We start from the raw sequence: 23,071 nt of genomic DNA on the forward strand, positions 1-23,071 counted from the left end.
GTTTAGTTCCTTGCCCAGGATAGGAGTTTGGAAGGAAAGTTTCATTTTAGATTTTCTAAATTTGAGGAAATTTAGGGAAACTGGAGAAAAATTTATGACTGCTAAAATTGTTGAAGTGAACATATTGTGGAATAAAATCATGTAGAGTATATATCTTAACTAGGTTCTTAAATTTTGGGAGGCAAAAGGACAGGAAATCTATTTCCAAATATAATCCTTAGTTGCTACCTTTACTTAAAGTATTATCTAGAGGTAAAATTTATCCAGACTTTATCTTAAGAGGCATGTATTATACTTGTATTCTGTGGGACTGGATATCTCTCTATCCTCTCTCATCTAAGAATCCCTATACAAAGTGAAATAAACCAGCCATCCAAAAGCCCATTGGGAATTTAAGACCTGAATACAGCACGAGTTGCACAAACAGAAAGTCAATAAAGCTGATTTCAGTGACTTCTGAAAAAGGTCTTTTCTTTTTTTAATCTTATATTATACCTTCCGCAAGCTATTGGATAATGCCTGGAAATATTCCATTGGAAATTGTGATGAGGTTTTATGGAAAGAACACTAGGTTGGAAATTCGATAATGTGAATTCCAATTCTGAGTCTATCCTACTTAACCTCTTTGGATTTTAGTTTTACTCTTTGTAAAATGAAGTTATTTGATGAAATTTTTCATATGCTGGCCTAGCCACTAAATTTTGAGTAGGACTCTGGACATATCAAACTACTTTTCTCACTGAAAACGCCAATGTTTGAGTTAATTTCTAAATTGGTGTTATTTTTGAATGGGAAAAGACTTAAGGAGTCACCTAATCTAATATCCTAACTTAATAGACGAGGTCTTGCCTTAGAACAAAGACTGGAAATTTAATAGCAGAGGAAGCTGCGCAGCTCCCTCCTGGGCTAGAGAATGCTTCCTACCACCACTGCTGCACCTCTGTTCTCATTAGTGTATTTCTAATAAGCTAGAACACTATTATTTTCTCCTTGCACTTTCCTGTCCCTGGCTGCCAGACCGGGCTCCTTTCGTGAAATATAAAGCTTTTCTGGAACAAGATGGATCTTAAGGAAGACGTGTGAAACAGCAACAGACACTGGCCGCGGCTCTGCTGGCAACAGAGGGGCAGGAGGGGGCGGAGGAGCCCGTCAGTGTTTGCAGCCCTGCTGAACGGTACGGAGTATATGTACGGAGCATATGCAAGCCTTGTGCTGTGCCTTATCACTTAGAGGAGGGCTGGCAGATTTAAGTAAACTCAAGCTGTCTCTTCCAGGTAGAGGGGGAGGATATTTACATAACAAAGAGAGGTGCTGGGTGCCTTTCTCAAGGTTTAGAGCATGAGGTAGAGACCACTCCAAATGTGTCCCTTTATGCCTGAACTTCTGGAAAATTGGAGTGGATATTATGACATCAAGTTTGCTTAGACTCTTAGTTCTTAGTGATTTCATCTGTGTCCTTCTAGTATAGTAATATAGGAGGATGCAATTTGTGAGAGAAGGGAAAAAAGAGAGAGAGAATATAATTAAACACAAGGTTTTTCTTGAGCTTGATTGAGTGCTTTAAAATCTACAAGACCTACTTTGAATGACAGTCCTAATACTGACAACAAATCGTGTCCTCACCAGGTACCTGTTAGTCATAATTTTTCCAGAAAGTAGCTCAGAATTCTTTTAGAGGAAAGCAGTCCAGAGTGAAATCTTTCCGTATCAGAGCTCTTTTACTGGCCATCTAAAGATTCATATATCTTGGAGACCATCAGATATGCTATTTTTCTGAAAACATGTAACAGTCGGTTTAAGCTTTGAGTTTAACAAAGAAAACATTTCTAGCAGTTCCCAACAAGGATAGGATTATATGCAAATTCTTTTTAACCACACAAATTTCTTATGGCAGAGGTAATGTAATATTTTTATGAAACAGTTAAGTAATTTCACAGGGGAAAGTTCAACTATATTGTTTAATTCAATGATCTTTACTGAGCATCATCTGTGTGCCAAGCATTGTGCCAGGTTCATCATTCTAGAACAGACAAAAATAGGTAATAAAAATAGTAGAGAGAAATTACTGAGTACTTACTATGGGCCAAGCATCTTTTGGTTCGTTTATGCATTTTTCAGGTATTAACTCAATTGCTCTTCTCAATAGCCTAATGATGTAGGCATTATTATGAGCCCCTATTTCATTCATGAGGACACTTAGGTATAAACACTTTAAATAGCTTTTTTAAGAAAATTCAATATTTAAATGACAGAACCAGGACTCAGGTCAACTTCCAAATGTAGGAAGAATATTTAGAATATATTTAGAATATATTGGTTTGTTTGAAGGATTGCATCATTTCTTTCACGGCACACTGGATTGTATTGGTTCATCCCACTGAAAGGCTGTGAGGAAGTGGCTGAGACCCTGCAGGCTGGGCATGCACTCCCAGTGCTAGGAGGCCAGGACTACCTCTAGCCTACTTACACCAGAGTTTATATGTTGTGACAAGCAGGACTCACCCAGTTGCTTCCTTGTCTTTCGCTGCCTGTCCCTTTTCTCATCTTGGATCACTCATTTCTCTTGACTTTCCAGAGAAACAGATTTCTTGCCACATTTTCTCTCCTGTATACTATTTTGGGGGACAAGTATAAGGCTCAGAGGGAAGGGTAGCCTCTGGAGTCTTTGGCCCTGGAAGTAGATGCAGACATACTAAAATTTCTTAAATGTTAAAAAGTCAGTATTATTAAATGCAAAATACATCATCCATTTATCCTACCCTAAGGGTAGAATGAGTTATTTCTGAGAACCAATTCTAGAGCTAAGAACCCAATAGATAAGGAATCTGATTTAAATTGTTGAAAATATTTCAATATAAACATTTTTAAGTACTTGACATTTGTGAAAATGTAAACAAAGAGCATAATTAACATGTCTTTTAATATGTCATTCAAAATAATTAAAAACCCTAGGCAGAATTATTATGAGGTACTTCGCGGTATGAGTTCTAGAGCAAAGATGGTCTTATTTTAAACTCAAGTTTCATCTTTTCCTTTCTGTGAAACCATCGACAAGCAACTCCTTGTTACTGGAGTTCACTTTCCACATTAATGAAAATGGGGCCAGTTCTAGTGTTTCTCAGATTGGTGCTGTGAAGATTAAATAAATGACTGCTGGTAAATCACTCAGGGTGGTAACTGGTAGTGAATTATAGATAAATGTAGAGAAACCAAGAGAATACCCCAAGGATGGATGAAATCACTGTAATGAATGGTCACGGACACACTGCCGTCAAAGGTGTGAAACTCCACAATAAATTCCTAGCATCACACTCGCCTGTTGTTTGCTCGATGTTTTCTACTCTAATTGGATCTCAGCCCTATGGTTCTCATCAGAAAATTCCTACACGTTGAGCCAAAAGTCCTGCCAATTTTCTGACTTCCCATGGTTTGCACAGGGCATGTGATCAAAACCCCAGGGCAAGCGACAAGCTTTAATATTTAAGTCTTGTCATGGGCTTACCTGAAATAAGTAGTCGATTATTTGAAATAATATTTGTACAGCTTTTACAGCATCAAGATGCTTTCACTATTTGATCCAATAACACATTAGCATCTCATTGTCCCAGCAGTCCTGTAAGGAACCCAGAATTGTCTACATTTTAAAGATGACAGGTTAGAACCACTCAAACTTGAAGCCAGATCATTGGATTGCAAATGTTTTGCTTTTTAAACTTCAACTGGCCCATGGAGTAATTAAAAAAATAAATAAATATAGTTTCAAGTAGATGTTTTCTGTCAATGTGACAAAAATATTCATAGAATGCTCTCAAAGCCCAGGCTCTCAGTGTTCATCACAGAACTCATTTGAAGCCTCAGCTATATTCAAAGTGGGCCTATTGGATTTGCCTAATATCTAAACCTGACTCATTTATTTAGTTTGGATATTTTCTTTCCTTCGTAAGTAGCCTGTTGAGGACAATTTGGGTGTAACGATGGTCACGTCCTGCCAAAGGATGGTGAAATACTGAGATATCTATGCACAATCAATCATGCAAATACAACATATGCCCATATGTCCAGGGACCAGAAGAAACCACACCACACCTTGAGCATGCTGCACACTCTCACTAAATATTTATTCTTGATTGATAAATTGCTTAAAATATGACCAAGTCATGAGAAATTGGGCAGGGAGCCAGGAGAATTTTAATGAGCTTGGCTTTTTGCCCATTCCAATTGTAATGCCTGCACTTCTTTCCACACTAACATTTTTAAGGTTGTGAAATGCAACCTGTCATCTCATTTACCATTTGGCACCTTTGTTTTTGTTTTGTGGCTTATACTGAATTTGTAAATAAATTCTATATGTCGACTCTCAGCAAATGATTTTTGAACTAGAATGTACAAAACAGTTCCCTTGGGAAGCCTATTAAAAATACATATTTCCTATTAGTTCTCACCTCAGACTCAGAGATCTGGATGAGACAAAGGAATGTGCACTTGTAGAACAGGTACATGGTTGGGGCCAAATGGTAAAAGAGATGTTGTGCAGAAATCTGTCTATCCACTTTCAGAAGGGGACTGGAGGTATTAATGACACACTGTCCTAATAAAGTGCACTCTCATTTTTTATAGCAACTTTAACACAAATCTTATCATTAACCAACTAGATCTCTGATGATTACCAACACCATCAGGTGATTTTATTCATTAATTATGGTACATAATTCTCCAAACCACTGAGGGTTTGATCCACAAAATAGTTGTTGGGTTCACATCAAAAATAAGCCTTGGTCATCATTAACATGGAATAAATATTCAGTCCTTTAATAGAAGGAAATAAGGAATTTTAATAATTAATTATGGACACATAATGATTTATCATTTTATTTTTTATAAATATTAGGTGCATCTTTTCCACGAATCATGACTAAAATCAAGAAAGAGGGGTGTAGGGCATAGACAAAATAAGAAAGAAATTTTAAAATTTATTTTAATAAGTATACTGGAAGTTAATTTTAAGTAAAATTTAGTGAGAATTTAATGGTCTGGTGACAATATTGAGACTCATTACTTAGCTATCAAATTGGAACATAGCGAACATTAATGTGTCTCAATATTATCACCAGATCAAATTTTAATATTAATTTGGTTATCAAATTTGAATATAACAAAGTATCTCCTATTAGGATACTATTTTGCCTGTGCCAATATTAGTGATGGTTGATTGGATTATTTTGTCTACAATTTTTTTTCCTTACATTTCTTGACAATGTAATTCAAGGATTAACATACAAGTCTGTACTTTGTTATAGTCCTTTAACAGATATTTCTTTCTATCCATCAAAGTTGCTTGCATTTAGGTTTTTTATAACTCAGAAATATATTAAGCTTCCTGTCCTGAAAAGTTCTGAGTTGTGTGTTGTGGTCACCCACAGGGTGATCTTGTCCAGGAACCACCCACCACTCCTGCAGGGCTAGACCATGTGTCAGCCTCACAGCATCACTCCCTGCCTGTAGCTAGTAGGCCAGGGTATAGACCCTGAAGAACACTGGGCTGATCAGGTTTTCTGTTCAGGAAATTGGGATTGGGACCAAATGATTGTACTCTCTGTCTGTGCTGCCTCAAGTGGAAGAGGTACACAGTCCCTCTGTGAACTGAGGAGCAGAGAAAGTTCTTCAGAGATAAAAGAGCAAAGCAAATATGACTCTTAAATGTATATTTCCACATGGACCTCTCCTCTGAACTCTAGGTTGTACATAGACAGCTGTCTATTTAACATCCTGACTGAGAGGCCCAAAAATGTTTCTAACACATGTCTAAGCCTGAAATTCCAATCTGCCTTTCCAAAGGTTTTCCACCTGCATTATCCCCCATTTCACTTACTGTAACTATATACTTTGTGCATCTCACACATGAAATAGTGTCATGCTTTACTCTTCTTTTATCTCATGACCCATGATTATCAGTGAATCTTTATTTCTTTAAAATATATTCAGTCAGATCACTTCTCACCATCATTATTGCTTAGTTCCCTTGTCCAAGCTCTCTTCATCACTCAGCTAGGTTATTGCAATGGTCGGCTAACAGGTCCCCATTTTGCACCCTCTGCATTCTATTCTCACAAAAGCAGCCAGAATGATCCTTTCAAAATGTAAAATCGTGTAATTTCACTCATCAGAGTCCTGTGACACTTCTCCAGTTCATTCATATTAAATGTCAAATTCATGTCTACTGCCTAAAAAGCCCCCCTTAGAACTTGTAAACCAAAAGCCCTACTAATACACAGGGGTACTTTGATGGCCTAACCCTGGTCTTGTAAGACTGGTTTTTCACTACTTAGTGACTTCAGGCAAATCTTTCAAGTTCATCTAAGTCTTGGTTTGCTTGTCTGGAAAATAAGACTGACATCTGCTCTGCTACTTTCATAACATCCATTTGAGGATCAAATTGGGAATATCTGCACATATATAAACAATCATCATTGGAAAGAAACACAGATGTTGTACTTTGGTATTCAAATAATAGGAAGCCTACAACATCCAAATAATGCAGCTCTTAAGAGTCAAGAAAGCATGTCAGTTTAGTTTTTACCTTCATTAAACTACTAAATTCTCTTAAAACTATTCAAAATATAAGTGAATTTGAGAGGAAATCTGAAAGATGGTTGCAGTAGAGGTTGGGGTATGATCAGATTAACACATATAGAAAATAATGTATACAACCAGATTGCCATTTGTTAATGTAATATGAAAAAAATTAGTGAATCAAAATACATACTAGGGTCACCTAGATAGCATATTCTTTCCACAGATAGGGTGAAAGGAAGGATGACCTAATCAGAAGGGAATTTTGTTTTCCTATTTGAAACAAAATATGTAATCAGTCAGTGTACAAATTTTGGTATACTTTGTAAGATTTCCTCAGGTGTCTGAATTTGGGAGATGAATAAAGTATAATTTTGTCTCTACTTCTGAGTTTTGATTCAACAAGAGCTATTCAATGGTGTCAGATGGTGATACAAACATATAGAGCAATGTGATGAGGGGAGAAAAGATGATCAATATAGTAGTCAATTTCAGTTTGCTTCATAAGACTACTAGGATAGTAGACTAGCACCCATGAAATATAAAGTAGATAGAGTAGGTATTAACATAAAATTTTTTCATTGACTATTTCTTTATACCTTTCCATGAACAACTCCATGTCCCTGTGTAGTGAGGCAGCATGGCTGACACCCAATGTCTCCTCCTGCAGGGAGCAGAATTCTTTTGGGTTGTCTTTTTGAGTCAGTATCAATAGAGATTTATCTCTTCTTCAGTAACTCAAAGAATCCTGCATTTTCTATTGATTCAATGTAAGTAATTAACCTTTCATGAAGTGGGGGTTTGATGAAAGTGTTTTATCTATAAGTTGGGGATCAGTCCCAAAAGGCATCTAGGCTCATCCCCCCTAAACTTGGTGAATTTAACAATATCCCTTCCTCACCTCCTTAGAGAAAATGGGCTGAGTTACAGGTGCTGCAACTATTCATTAAAAATGACCCAAATGGGCTTGAAGGGCAGTAGCCTCCCTGGCCCTGAGGGGTTCATGGATGACTTGGGAAGGCCTATTGCTGTGACACAAGAAGGGGCTGACCCATCTATAGCTGGAAGCACTAGTCTTAATCTCCAGAGGCCTTGGTTTCCCCATTCCAATTTGGGGTATTACCTTTTTCAGCCTTCACTTGCCATATCAACATGGATTATTAAAAGGAAATAATCAAGTGGATGTACCTGATTGGCAATGGGCACTTTAAACAGGGCACAGGCAAGAGAGTTTTAAAAAGCAGCCAGATGGGATGGTGGTGTGAGAGGTGAGACAGAAACTTCCTCCCAAAACCACATATAATATGAAAATATAGCAAATACATCTAATCCTGAAAAAGCAACAGGAAAGAAGGCTGCAGCAGACTGCCTACACCTGGGGAAAAGAGTAGCCCTCAAAGTCCTTCCCCCACCCAAGCTCACCAGGAGGAGGAAGAGAAATGGAGTGGGGAAGGGGTGGAGGCCTAGGACTCCTGAACACACAACCCTGGAGACCTTCTCTGGGAACACAAACCTACATTACATCATGCTCTTGGATTAGTGGGGTTGGAAAGCTAAGAGGTTTGAGTACTTGGAGAGACTGAGATTTCAGCTGCTTGTGGAAATGCATATCCACAACTGGCAGCTCTGGGACAAAAGAAAGGTAGGCAGCCTGAGAGACTTCCTAACAGCTAAAGGGCTGCTAAAGGGGCAAGGATTAAACAGAGCAAGCTGCTCAGGAGAAAGGATAGGTGAACAAAATTGTCTGGGCACAGTCTGTCCAACAGGTTGGGAACTTTCAGGAGCTGCAGGCGCTCCAGCCCCCTTGCTAGCTATGCAGCTCTAGGCCCCCCACCATGATACGCAGCCTGCTGCACCTTCTTCCCACTGGCACCAGCTCGCGAAACAGCTGCCCCACCATTATACCAGGCCAGCTAGAGGGAGGCCCCACCTACAGCAGCTACGAGTGCAAAGCACAGAGACTTCTCCCAGCATGCTCAGCCCCTTGACCCTGGCATTGGAGGCAGGCACTGCAGCCAGGAAGCAGGAAAAAGCTCTTCCCTGCTGACAGGCACCAGTGCCACTCACCTGTGACCGCCATCATCGCTCCAGGGGATGAACAGCAATAGAGGGTATAACTTCTGGGTCCTAGAGGGTATCACCCACAAATATGAAATGTCAAAGGAACGTGGTTCAACTCAAAATCCCACAAACACCAGAAAGAGGGCCAAGTGAAACTGAACTCATCAATCTTCTTAAAAGAGATTTCAAAATAAAAATTATAAACATGCTCATTGAGCTACAGAAAAAACGAAGGCATATCCACAACCATCCACTCTGGGACAAAAGAAATGCAGGCAGTCTGAGAGACTTCCTAACAGCAAGAGGGCTGCTAAAGGGGCAAGGATTGCACAGGCCTTGCAGCTCAGGAGAAGGGACAGGTGGACAAAATTGTCCAGGAGCACTCTGCCCAGGTAGGAATTCAGGAATGAGATATAAATATTGAAGAATTCAGTATCTGAAATGAAAAACATAAAATGGAAGGACATAAAAACACAATAGATGAAGCAGAGGATATGGTAAATGAAATAGAAATTAGAGAACAGAAATACAAAGAAGCTGAGGCACAGAGAGTAAAAAGGGTCTCTAGGAATGAAAGAATATTGAGAGAACTGTGTGACCAACCCAAACATAACAATATTTGCATTATAGGGGTACCAGAAGAAGAAGAGAGACAAAAAGAGATAGAAAGTGTCTTCGAGGAGGTAATTGCTAAGAAATTCCCCAATCTGGGGAAGGAGATAGTCTCTCAGGCCACAGAGGTGCACAGATCTCCCAACACCAGGGACCCAAGGAAGACAACACCAAGACATATAGTAATTAAAATGGAAAAGATAAAGGACATGGACAAAGTATTAAAAGGAGCCAGAAGGGAAAATAGATCACATATAAAGGAAAACCCATCAGGCTATCATCAGACTTCTCAGCAGAAACTTTACATGGCAGAAGGGATTGGCATGATATATTTAATACAATGAAGCAGAAGAGTTCAAACCAAGAATACTGAACCTGCCAAGATTATCATTTCAATTAGAAGGAGGGATTAAACAATTTCCAGATAAGCAAAAGCTGAGAGAATTTACCTCCCCAAACCATCTCTACAGTGTATTTTGGAGGGACTGCTATAGATGGAAGTGTTCGTAAGGCTAAAGAGATGTCACTAGAGAAAATTAAACCACAGTAAAGAAAGTAGACCAATTAATTACTGATCAGATGCAAACTCAAATCAACAACCCACAAAATCAGTCAAGGGTTAAACAAAGAGTACAGATGACACCTAATATACAAAGAATGGAGGAGGAAGAAAAAAGAGGCTAAAAAAAGGACCTTTAGATTCTGTTTCTAATAGCATAATAAGAGAGTTGAGTTAGACTGTTAGATAGAAAAGAAGTTACCATTGAACATTTCGTAACCACAAATTTAAAGCCTGGAATGGCAATAAGTACATACCTATCAAAAATCACCCTAAATGTAAATGGTCTGAATGCACCAATCAAAAGACATAGAGTCCCTGAATGGATAAAAAACAAGACCTGTCTTTATGCTGCCTACAGGAGACTCATGTTAAACCCAAAGACATACACAGCCTAAGTGAAGGGATGGAAAAAGATATTTCATGCACAATAGGGAGAAAAAAGCCAGAGTTGCAGTACTTGAATCAGACAAAATAGACTTCAAAACAAAGAAAGTAACAAGAGACAAAGAATGATGTTACATAATGATAAAGGGGCCAGTCCAACAAGAGGATATAACCATTATAAATACCTATCCACCCAACATAGGAGTACCTACATATGTGAAACAAATACTAAAATAATTAAAGGTTGAAATAGAATGCAATACATTCATTTCAGGAGACTTCAACACATCACTCACTCCAAAGGACAAATCAACCAGACAGAAAATAAGTAAGGAGATAGATGCACTGAACAACACATTAGAACAGATGGATCTAACAGACAGCTACAGGACTCTCCATCCAAAAGCAGCAAGATACACTTTCTTCTCAAGGGCACAGAATAAATCATATACTAGGCCACAAAAAGAGCCTCAGTAAATTCAAAAAGATTGAATTTGTACCAACCAGATTCTAAGACCACAAAGTTATAAAACTAGAAATAAATTATGCAAAGAAAAGAAAAAACCCAAAAATACATGGAGGCTTAACAAAAGGCTCCTAAATAAGCAATGGATCAATGATCTAATAAAAACAGAGATCAAGCAATATATGTAAACAAATGACAACAATAACTCAACACCGCAAAATCTGTGTGACGCAGCGAAGGCTGCGCTAAGAGGGAAGTATACTGTAATACAGATTTACTTCAGGAAAGAAGAACAATCCCATATGAATAGTCTAAACTCACAGTTAATGAAATTAGAAAAAGAAGAACAAATGAGACCCAAAGTCAGGAGAAGGAGTGACATAATAAAGGTCAGAGCAGAAATAAATAAAATTGAGAAGAATAAAACAATACAAAGAATCAATGAAAACAGGAGCTGGTTCTTTGAGAAAATAAATAAAATAGATACACTTCTACCCAGACTTATCAAGAAAAAAAGACTGTCTACACACATAGAAAAATTATATGCTAACAAACTGGATAACCTAGAAGAAACGGACAAGTTTCTAGAAAAGTACAGTCTTCCAAGGCTTACCCAGGAAGAAACAGAAAATATGAACAGAACAATTACCAGCAACAAAATTGAATTGGTAATTAAACAACTACCTAAGAACAAAATCCCTGTACCAGATGGCTTCACAGCTAAATTTAAACAAACATTTAGTGAAGATCTAATACTCATCTTCCTTAAAGTTACCCAAAAAGTACAAGAGGAGGGAATACTTCCAAACTCATCTTATAAGGCCAGCATCACTCTAATATCAAAACCAAAGACATCACAAAAAAAGAAATTACAGAACAATATCCCTGATGAACATAGATGTAAAAATTCTTAACAAAATATTAGCAATTCAAATTCAAAAACACATCAGTAAGTTCATCCATATGATCAAGTAGGATTTATTCCACATATAGAAGGATGGTACAATATTTGAAATTCCATCAACAGTATTTATCATATACACAAAAAGAAGGACGAAAACCACATGATCATCTCCATAGATGCTGAAAAACATTCAACAAAATTCAACACCCATTCCTGATAAAAACTCTCAACACAATGAGTTTAGAGGGCAAGTACCTCAACATAATAAAGGCCATATATGACAAACCCACAGCCAATATCATACTTAACAGTGAGAAGCTGAAAGCTTTTCCTTTAACATAGGGAACAAGACAAGGATGTCCACTCTCCCTGCTTTTATTCAACTTACTACTGGAGGTCCAGGCCATGGCAATCAGACAACACAAAGAAATAAAAGGCATCCAGATTGGTAAGGGAAAAGTTAAACTGTCACTGTTTGCAGATGACATGATATTTCACATAAAAAGTCCCTAAAGAATCCACCCCAAACAACTAGAACTAATAACAGAATTCAGCAAAGTTGCAGGATACAAAATCAATACACAGAAATATGTTGCATTCCTATATACTAATGATGAACTAACAGAAGAGAAATCAGGAAAATAGTTCCATTCACAATTGCATCAAAAAGAATAAAATACTTAGGAATAACCTAACCAAGGACATGAAAGACCTATATTCTGAAAACTACAAGACACTGAGAGAAATTAAATAAGATACCAATAAATGGAAATACATCCTGTGCTCATGGATACAAAGAATTAATACTGTCAAAATGGCCATCCTGTCTAAAGCTATCTATAGATTCAATGCAATCCCTATCAAAATACCAATAGCATTCTTCAACAAAGTAGAGCAAATAGTTCCAAAATTCATATGGAACCACAAAAGGCTCCAAATAGCCAAGCAATTCTGAGAAGGAAGAATAAAGCTGGGGGGATTATGCTTCCCAACCTCAAGCTCTACTACAAAGCCTTAGTAGTCAAGATAATTTGGCACTGGCACAAGAACAGACCCATAGATCAATGGAAAAGAATAGAGAGCTCAGATATAAACCCAAGCATATATGGTCAATTAATATATGATGAAGGAGCCCTGGATATACAATAGGGAAATAACAGCCTCTTCAACAACTGGTGTTGGCAAAACTGGACAGCTACATGTAAGAGAATGAATCAGGATTATTGTCTAACTCCATACACAAAACTAAACTCAAAATGCATCAAAGATCTGAATGTAAGTCATGAGACCATAAAACTATTGGAAGAAAATATAGGCAAAATTATCTTGAATATGAACATGAGCAACTTTTTTCCTGAACGCATCTCCTTGGGCAAGGGAGCAAAAGTAAAAATGAACAAATGGGACTACATCAAACTAAAGAGGTTCTGTACAGCAAAGGACACCATCAATAGAACAAAAAGGTATTCTACAGTATGGGAGAATATATTTGTAAATGAGTTATCCGTTAAGGGGTTAACATCCAAAATACATAAATAATTCACACACTTCAACACCCAAAAAGCAAATAACCCAATTAAAATACTGACAGAGGGTCTGACCAGATACCTCTCCAAAGAAGAAACTCATATGGCCAAGAGGCACATAAGAAGATGCTCCACACTGCTGATTATCAGGGAAATGCAAATTACAACCAGAATGAAATACCACCCCACACCAGTTAGGATGGCCAACATCGAAAAGACTAGGAACAACAAATGGTGGCAAGGAACTGAAGAAAGGGGAACCCTCTTACACTGCTGGTGGGAATGTAATTTAGTTCAACCATTGTGGAATGCAATATGGAGGCTCCTCAAAAAACTATAAATAGAAATACCATTTGACCTGGAATTTCTACCTGAGGAATTTACCCAAAGAAAGCAAGATCTCAGATTCAAAAAGACATATGCACCCCTATGTTTACTGCAGCACTATTTACAATAGCCAAGACATGGAAGCGACCTAAGTGTCCATCAGTAGATGAATGGATAAAGAAGATGTGGTACATATACACAATGCATTACTATTCAGCCATGAGAAGAAAACAAATCCTACCATTTGCAACAACATGGATGGAGCTAGAAGGTATTATGTTCAGTGAAATAAGCTAGGCAGAAAAACAAGTACCATATGATTTCCCTCATTTGTGGAGTATAACAATGAAACAAAACTAAAGGAACAAAACAACAGACTCACAGACTCCAAGAAGGGACTAGCCATTACCAAAGGGGAGGTGTGGGGGAGGGTGGTTGTGGAGGGAGAGAGAAGGGGATTGAGTGGTATTATGTGCTGCAGTAAACATAGGGGTGCATATGGTGCGTTTGGGTTCACAGGGAAGACAGTGCAGCACATAGAAGACAGGTAGTGATTTTGTGGCATCCTACTACACTGATGGACAGTGACTTCAATGGGTTATGGGAAGGACTTGATAGTATGGGTGAATGTAGTAACTACAATATTTTTCATTTGAAACCTTCGTAAGAGTGTATATCAATGACACCTTAATAAAAAAATAAAAAAGCAGCAAGATGGTAATGACCAGCCACACATTACAGAAGATATCTGCCCTGTAGGTAGACAGAAAGAAGCTGAAAGTTTCAAGCCATATCTCATATTTGCATCTAGTGAACTGGGCTTCATGAGGAAGAGAATAGACAAAGCAGACCCAATGAGAAAGCTGGAGTTATAATTCAGACTGGAGATAATAAGGCTCTGAACTAGGACAAGCAAGTGAGGATTCCAGATGAGGGGAGATAAATGAAAAATATTCAGCTAGACTTGATGATGTGAAAGGTTCAAAAGAAATAAATTGTTGTGTTAAATAATAGAGTTTAGAAACTTTCTTGCTCTAGGGCTGAAACAACAAAACCTAATTAAGGTCCTCCCTCTGGCATTTTAGAACTAATTTAGAAAATGTTTTCCCAAATCTAATGCTTCCTCCTCCTCACCCCTACACACATAGTTTCCCATCTACTGTGCTTTTAACGGAGGAGAAGTCTAATGGAGACTTACTATCAACACTTCAGAGACGCCAAGCCAGGTCGAGGTCGACCAGCCCTCTGATTAGAACCTGTCCTATTTTCTTGAAAACTTCCAGATCTATACCTGAGTTGTATACTCCCCATGGCCTTCCCTTATCTTGCATAAATTGATGATCTTAATTAATTAGCTGGACTGCATCAGATCCTAACTTCAATACTGTAAAATATACCTCAGTCCTAGTTTTTAAATCATAACCACTTCAGACATCTAAGATGTCTGAAACTGCCTTACATTACCCATATCCATTTTCCTACTGAAGTTTTCATTGTTGTTCTTTGTCATCATCTTTACCTTAGGTAGTTGCTCTACGTTCTTCCTAAGTTTAGCACTTATTTTCTTGAGATGAACCATGTGGCTAGGAGACTCTGATGGACACAAATGCCCAGTTGGGCACTAATCCATTTAGGAGTTAGAAGATACTTATGGAAGAGGTTTTCAATGTTGGTTACGCATCAGAATAATCTGCAGAATAAAAAAGGAAAATTAAAAAAAATGAGGGGAAAAATAAGAACTCAAAACAATACGTAAATGAATGGATTAATTTCTAGATGGATCATCTTGTTCCCAGAGGTCTAGATGAAAATTAAGTATCTCTAGTTTTATCAAAAGCTTGTCAAATATTTTTGCTGAGCTACAAGACTGAAAGAAGTTTTTTACCAAGTTATCTAGTGCTACTTCTTACTTTCAAGTAAGTACACAAGATCCAATTAAGCAGAGTCCCATAGTTAGAGATACAAGTACTGTATGGAACCTTTTTCTCAGACTAATGTGTTTTATATTGCCAGCAAATCCCTTGTGTTAAGTACTTGATCCAAATAACTAGTAAGAATATGTATCTCACATAAAATTGAACCCGTAAGTTCCTTTCAGTTGGTGGTTCAGTAAGCATTGGAACCATATGCCCCACCTGTTGCTCAGCAAGACCAGATGACTATAATATTTAATAAAGCCTTAAAAACACCAAATCTGGTTATAGTCAGAAAACAGCAACTATTTATGTAATCAACCAAATGTGCACAGCTAACACCTTCAGGAGTTGTCCAATAAATATCATAACATGGACTCAAGTGTTCAACTGCCAGTCTTGCCTGTAATTGTCTTTTTTTCAGTGTTTAGGAAGTTGAGCTGCTAACGAATGTCTGTTAAGCATTACTCCAACCTGTTTGAAAATACATTATACCACTTAAAATGATGGGTCTGTGTTCACACCAGATGACAAGATCTGTTTGCAACCTGTTGTTAGTGTTGAGCCTCTCGGGAGATTATGGTAATAAAAGTGATTGCAGGCTTATCTCCAGATCATGCAATTCTTCCTTTATTCTTGGGTTCAAGTGTGCTGGTTACCAGCACACCCCAAATAAACATTATCTTTTCTTCTTTTGTATGCAAGTTATTATTTAAACCTATTTTCCTCTGCTCCATTAAAAAGAACACACAACTCATCTAACAAACCCCTCTCTCCTGCCAACTTTTACCATAATTATTTCTACCAAGTAGGTGTACCATATTGTGCTGTGGATGAGTGCCCTGAGATGACTCAGTGAGTAAACTTGTCTTTTGTCCTATATCTTGGCAGTGTTGTCTTAACTCAAAAAAATGTTCTTCACTCTGTGATTTTTCCCTGAGGCATGGCCCAGTGGGACTAGGCCATCCTCTAGTAAATGCTGCCATACTGGGAGATCCTCTTCTGGATGACTAATTTTCTCAGGGTATTCTGGGGACTCCTGGTCAGCTACTTAATGCTGTGGAAAATACTTAGAGGACACCAAGAAAAGATGTTGACTTGAGCACAGGTATTTACCTTGCCATATACCCTCCTTTCCATTATACAACTAAAATTTATGGAAATACATATGCATATGTATGCATATCTATATATATCTCTGTGTGTGTGAATAAATACATCTGTATGTTTGCATATAGGGATATACATATATATAGACATTTACAGTCTGGGTTGATAAGATGGACTTCCTTAGCAATGAAAATTCAAAAATGGTGTTAACTAAATGGAACAAAGTGAAATCATTTTGATGAGCTCTAGAGTAGTGATATTGAGGAAATATGAAGGTTGATTAATAAATCCCTATATTTTCTAAAATCCCTAAAATTACAAATTTTCTAGAACTCTGTACCAAGAAAGTGGTACAGAGTTACAGAAAATAATTAGAAGAAATCCTGAAAGAATACCAAATGAAGACTGTAATTGAAAGTATTACCCAAAGGAACACAGAGGGAGTACCCAACTTATCATTAAGTTGGCTGAGACTAAATATTATTCAGAAATAGATGACTTAGGATGCTAAAGGACATGAAAAAGAATACCAATAAACAAAAATGTCTCCAGTGAGATGGTTGCTCTAGATGTGATTTATAATTGAAGTCACAGGTCAAACTGTTACATCAAATATTGGAGAGACAGATAGGTAGATACAGAGAATCATATCTAGTGAGAGCAGACATCTCCACAGCAATCAGTGCCTGGGTAGGAAATCCTGAATTGTACTTAGAAAATTGCTGGGGATTGAATTTGGACAAGTCTGAGAGTTTGAAACTATAAGGTGAGGGGGTTTCCTTGTCATAGGGGGGCCACCCCACTTTTATGAGTTTTACCTCCAGGATTGCTACCAGGTTCTCACAGTGAAGATCAGAGAAAAATGCCTTCCTGCTTGCTGCCAGGGAGGGGAAAAATGATCAATCTGAAATACTCCCAGAGAATTCTGGTCTTAACAAGGCCTGACTTCAAAAGAAAAAAAATTTGCAAGTCTAAATAGCTGGGATTTTATCCAAGCCTCACCAACCTGAGGGAAAGGGAATACCCACCCACAGCCTGCTCCAGCCATGTATATGAGGGAAGAAAAATACCCATCTCCTTTCTCAGTAGCCTTCCACTTGGGGGAAGGAAAATAGCTAACTCCAGCCCCTACAGCCTTTCAGCCTCCACTAAGCGGGTGGTGGGGAACTGGCAAGCACCTGAGAAGCTCACAGCCCAAGGATATAGACTCACTGAAAGACTGAAGCTAATCATAGGAGTATATCTTGCTTCTCTCCCCTCTTCTTACCATCACATCTGTAGGGCTACTGTGTAATAACAGGAGAATACACTAACTAGAAGAATGGCACATATAATTTTATTCAAGAATGAGTCTCTAGGGAACCCCAAAGACAACAGGGGAGATAAAAATAAGGACACCAGAGGAAACTTTAGCCTGTCACCTACAGCATAGCCACAGCAAACACAGCCAAACTCCTTGTCAGATAATCATAAAATGTAGCATTAAAGGCCTGTTTACCTCAGATCCTTTTACCAAGGTCATCATACATAGCTTTCACAAAACTTCAAAGCATGGTAAAAGACAAAAACTCCGTTTGAAGAGATAGAACACACATCAGATCCTGACACAGATATGGCAGAGATACTGGAATTATCAGACAAGAAATTTAAAGCAACTATGATGAATATGTTAAGTGCTGTAATGGAAAAAAATGGACAACATGAAAGAACACATGGATAACATAAGCAGACAGATGGAAATTCTAAGAACAAATCAAAAGGAAATACAAGAAATCAAAAACACTGTAACAGAAACAAAGAATGTCTTTGATGGGCTCATTAGTAGACTGGACAGACCTGAAAAAAAAAACAGTGAACTGGAGGATATGTCAATAGAAACTTCAAAAACTGAAAAACAAAGAGAAAAAAGACTCTAAAAATCCCCAGAATATCCAAGAAATGTGGGAGAACTATAAAACATTTAACATGTGCATAACTGTATACCACAAGGAGAAGGGAGCAAGGCACAGAAGTATTTGAAGCAATAAAGACTGAAAATTTCCCAAAACTAATGATAGACACTAAAGCACAAATCTGGGAAGCTCAGAAAATACCAAATAGGATAAATGCTCAAAAAGAAAAAAAAAAACTGTAACTGGGCGTACCATATTTGAACTGCAGGAAAAAAAAGACAAAATTTCAAAAGAGACTAGAGTGAAAAACAACACAGACACACTTTACTTATAGAGGAGTATAGATAAGAATTACTTGGAGTTCTCTTCTATATGCAAGCAAGGAGACAGTGGACTGAAATATTTAGAGTGTTGAAAGAAAAAACCCAACAACCTAAAATTCTATATCCAGTGAAATTATCCTTCACAAGAAAAGGATAAATAAAAATGTCTTCAGGAAAAAAAAAATGAGAAAATTTGTTACCAGTAGATCAACTTTGCAAGAAGTGGTCAAATAAATTCTTAAAAAAAAAAGAAAATGATATAGGTCAGTAACTCAGACCTACATAAAGAAAGCGAAAGCATTAGAAAAGGAAAAATGATGGTCAAATAAAATATTTTTTTTTCTTATTCATAATTGATCTATCTACCACCTATCTGGTTTAGTATATATGAGGAGAATTCTATTATTATTGGAGAAATCAAGAAGAATGCACTGTCCTCTAATGTAGAACAAAACAAACCATAATAGAGCTCTCTCAAATGAAGAATAAAGTCTTTGGAACCTAGAAACAAAACCAAACCTGAGCCTGCAAAATATTTGGCCACCCCACAAGAAAGAGATAAATAGCACATTTGAGAGGCAGAAAAAAGCATCTTTTTTGCCCACAATAAAACTCAACAAAACTACATATATAGTCTATGAAGCAGTAGATAAAATATGAGCTAAAACATGGAAAGAATATGATGAGAAAGCAGAAAAAGAATGGAAATACAAAAGAACTATTTGGAGGAAGAGAAAGATTTTAAGTGATGTAAAGCGAAGTTAATAAAATCAAACATTTTATTTGAAGCAGTAAATGGAAATTAACAAAGAAAAGAACTGACTCAGAGACAGGGAGGGCAAATGACAGACTCTACCAGAAGACAGAGGAAACTGAGAAAAAGGGAAAAAAGGCTCGTTAAAATACAACATGACAAAAGGGGACAGACAATGGATAAAGAGTGTATTGATGATGGCAATTCTTAAGAAGTAACAAGGGCAACAGAAACAGAAGTAGGCAATTATATGCTTAAATAAGTACTAACATCAACCAAGAGATAAACAAAATTAAATGATACATTAATAGGAAACTAAATTCTTAAACACAGTATAGACTAAACCTAAATATGGATAGGAAAAAATGTGCAGTTTTTGTGTGTAAATATACTGTATGTAAAAAATGCCCCAATATATTAGGTTTTCAAAACAAAAAAAAAGTCTAAAGGTAGAAATTAGGATAGAAATTTTGTTTAGTCATTTTTTAGAGGAATGGTTGCTAAATGATATTTCAACTTTAATTCTAAAATTGGATAAAGACCCATAATATTTTCAAACCCTTAAAATTAATTTCTGATAGAATTTAAAGACACATGTTGCATGAGAATAGATTTTCTCAACAGAGTGGCTGCTATAAAACAATAACTACTAGGGGATTTACTAACTGAAGAGAGGATGTTCTATCTAAAGGAATTATATCCAATTTCTAAAAATATCAATGGATAAGGAAAACACATCAGTAACCAGTTTATGCCTGGGGCCTCCTTAATCAAAGAACTTGAGACAATAACAAAAGCAAAAAATCTAAATAGCAAATGACAGAAAGGAAAGAAAAATGTATATATATTTAAAAACTAAATATATCTGTGTGTGTGTGTGTGTGATAGAACATCATAAATACATATACTTTTATTTCCATTATTAAAACTAAAAGACACATATTCATATAGGAAGCATAATGAGAGCTCAATTCTCTCACAGCTGAATATCCAGCACGGTGCCTTGAACTGACACAAGGGAGCTATCAAGGTCTTGAGAGGTTCTAAGAGCCTGTTTGACTTGACTATAAGAATAGGAATCACCTACTGTGTTCCCATTGAAAGAGCTCTCCTTTCATTTGTTCTTCATAGTTCGTTCTAATTTCTAGTTTGTTCAGGAATTCTTCTCTTGATCTATTACCTCTCTCATCACGTACATTCTAAAATTTTTGCTGATCAACATCCTTCCACCTAATATAGTCCTTAGCTTCCACCACTTATTCATTTTCAAAACCTGATTTTCATCTCTGCTTAGATTTTGAGTTCACTGAGGAAAACCTGACTTTTTTTCTTGATCATCAACAATTTTGAGCACTGATCTTGAAATGATCCTAAAATAAGCAATCAGTTGATTGATGGGTGTGACATGTGTGACAAATTTCCACTTGATGTAAAGGGAAAAATAAGCAAATGAAGAGAACCCTTTTCTGCATTCTCCGCTCCAGTAGCATTTTGAAAGGCAGTGACTGAGCCTTCATTAAGTCTGGGGCACAAGCAAATTGTGACCTTTCAACATAATCGTGTTTCTGTGTCTCATAACATATAAAGTCATGGGAAAATTCAAAGAGCCTCAGTTCGATGCACAAGAGTCAAAATTTGAGATTCTCTTTTTTACCAATCTCTAGTAAGCCTAAAATATATGTTTAGTACACAAGTAGCCTTGAAAACTGGATTAAAGATCCTATGTTAGTAAACTAAAATTAACCTATTTGTACCTTATCAGATGTTTCATAAGCTATTCAATAACTATTTTTAATTTGATGTAACTGTTAAGCATGGAATGTATCGTGGAAATCCTATAAACTGGCAAGCTTCTCCCACAACCCACCAAGCACAACTTGATAAATAAAGACTGCAAAGTTGACAAATATAAAATCCCCATACTTTAAAATGAGTAGCTGACAAGAGAGCCAAGTAGTGATGGCAATAACTCTATGAAATATTTTTTGTGGCTCTGTGTTAGATGCTGTAGTCCACTATTAAAGCAAAAGTCTCTGTCTGGAGACTAGTTCAAGGAAAAGAAAACTGTTCTAACTAGAATATTTAGTATTAGGACAAATGGTTTGTCTTTTGCTGTCAATTTATATGTACAAGTCGTCTAAAAGAAAGAAAGCAGTTCAAAACGTGCTCTTCTAGAAGGTAGCTGGTGTGTTCAGTGACATTTCAAACTCTCCTGAGGCCAGTGAGATGCACCAGTACCTGACAGTTCACTTGACGACTTTGAAGGGAAGTGATCTGGGGTAGTGGTGCGTGACACAGTTTAAGAGATTTCTTTGCAAGTAGAGTTCATTCTCCACATGTATTTTGGATCTAGTGCTAATTTTCCTAAGCTACAAACATGGAGCATTACAGATGGTAATATGAATATATATATAATCTTATACCCAGATTCATGGCATGCCCTGTTAACTCTCGGATGTTCAAACTTTTGCGGACCTTTCAATCTGTGTTTCCATACAAACTGAGCCCATTGTCTTCTTGTTATTGGCTGATATGGACCATTAACAACCTTCCTTTAATTTTCATTCAGCCTTCTGCCTATGTTCTAAATTACAATAAACTTGGAGACAGGAAAGTACTTCAAAGGAAAACTACTTCAAATGACACAGTTTGCCATTATGAAAGAATGGATAGCTTATAGATCATCTGTACCAGTCTTAACTCATTACAACCAAAACTCTACTGGACTGTATTAGAAAGTAATAATTTCTAAACTGTATTTATACTTGCAGGATTCTTAATTACATGGTATACTAAAGGACTTCTTTTTAATGAAATGAATATGTGCCTTTACATAAGAACCATAATGCTAAAACTAAATTAATAGTTTTATAATATAAACTAAATAAAGTAATAAAACAAACTACAGTTAATTTTGATAATATATTGGTTCCTCACTCTCCCCACCACCCACACTGATTTTCATAATATCTTGGCAGCTTCCAAAAGAGAGGAGAGAGCTTTGGTTGTAATGAGTTGAGACCAGGATAGATCATCTATAAGCCATCTATTTTTTTACAACTGCAAACTATGTCTTCCAGTTATAAAATAATCTACTTAGCACTTCTTTTGCAATACTTTCCTCTCTCCAAGTTGACTGTAAAGTAGACAGACAGAAGGCTGGGAGTGAAAATTGAAGGACGGTTGCTAATGGTCAGTATCAGCTGATAACAAGACAACAGGCTCAGTTTGTGATGATGGAAGTAGAGGTTGAATGATCCCCAAAGTCGGGATATCCTGATGTTAATGGGAGATGCCATAAATTTGGGTATATATTTCTGAGAAGGGGAGACAGGGGAAGATCAAGCCTGGGGAATCAGCCAAGTTGGCTATAGATGAGAAATCAGAAGAGTGAGGCTAATTTTATTGATATGGCTACATAGCACTGTTTGCACCAAAAAAAATTGATATCTCCATGATTTATCTTTAAGCAAACATTTATCTGATTTATTCTTGTACCTCAGAAGCTTAACCAGGAAAAGACCTGCAACATGTGAACCCACAGGTGGTGTGCAGTGGTGTTTAGTGACTGTGGGCATGGAGATTTTCCTGGGTACACTGCACCTAAAGTTTAACTATAAAGCAAGGGAGTTCTTAGGAGCAATGAACAATCTGGACATTCAAGCTA

At 37.1% G+C, this 23,071-nt stretch overlaps 1 long non-coding RNA gene across 2 annotated transcripts; it reads right to left on the bottom strand.

Moving 5' to 3' along the window:
- Positions 1 to 1,323: 1,323 nt before the first annotated feature.
- Positions 1,324 to 15,117, bottom strand: LOC130682552 (uncharacterized). Of its 2 annotated transcripts, XR_008995769.1 has the most exons (5): positions 14,932 to 15,117; positions 7,170 to 7,234; positions 3,503 to 3,613; positions 2,503 to 2,671; positions 1,324 to 1,773 (listed from the first exon to the last, which is right to left on the bottom strand). It is a non-coding gene; the product is annotated as an uncharacterized LOC130682552 (long non-coding RNA). The 2 variants fall into 2 exon arrangements; XR_008995768.1 differs by lacking the exon at positions 7,170 to 7,234 and having other exon boundaries at positions 14,932 to 15,111.
- Positions 15,118 to 23,071: the final 7,954 nt, after the last annotated feature.

Source organism: Manis pentadactyla, chromosome 2 (assembly GCF_030020395.1).
Source record: "Manis pentadactyla isolate mManPen7 chromosome 2, mManPen7.hap1, whole genome shotgun sequence".
NCBI classification, from domain to species: domain Eukaryota; kingdom Metazoa; phylum Chordata; class Mammalia; order Pholidota; family Manidae; genus Manis; species Manis pentadactyla.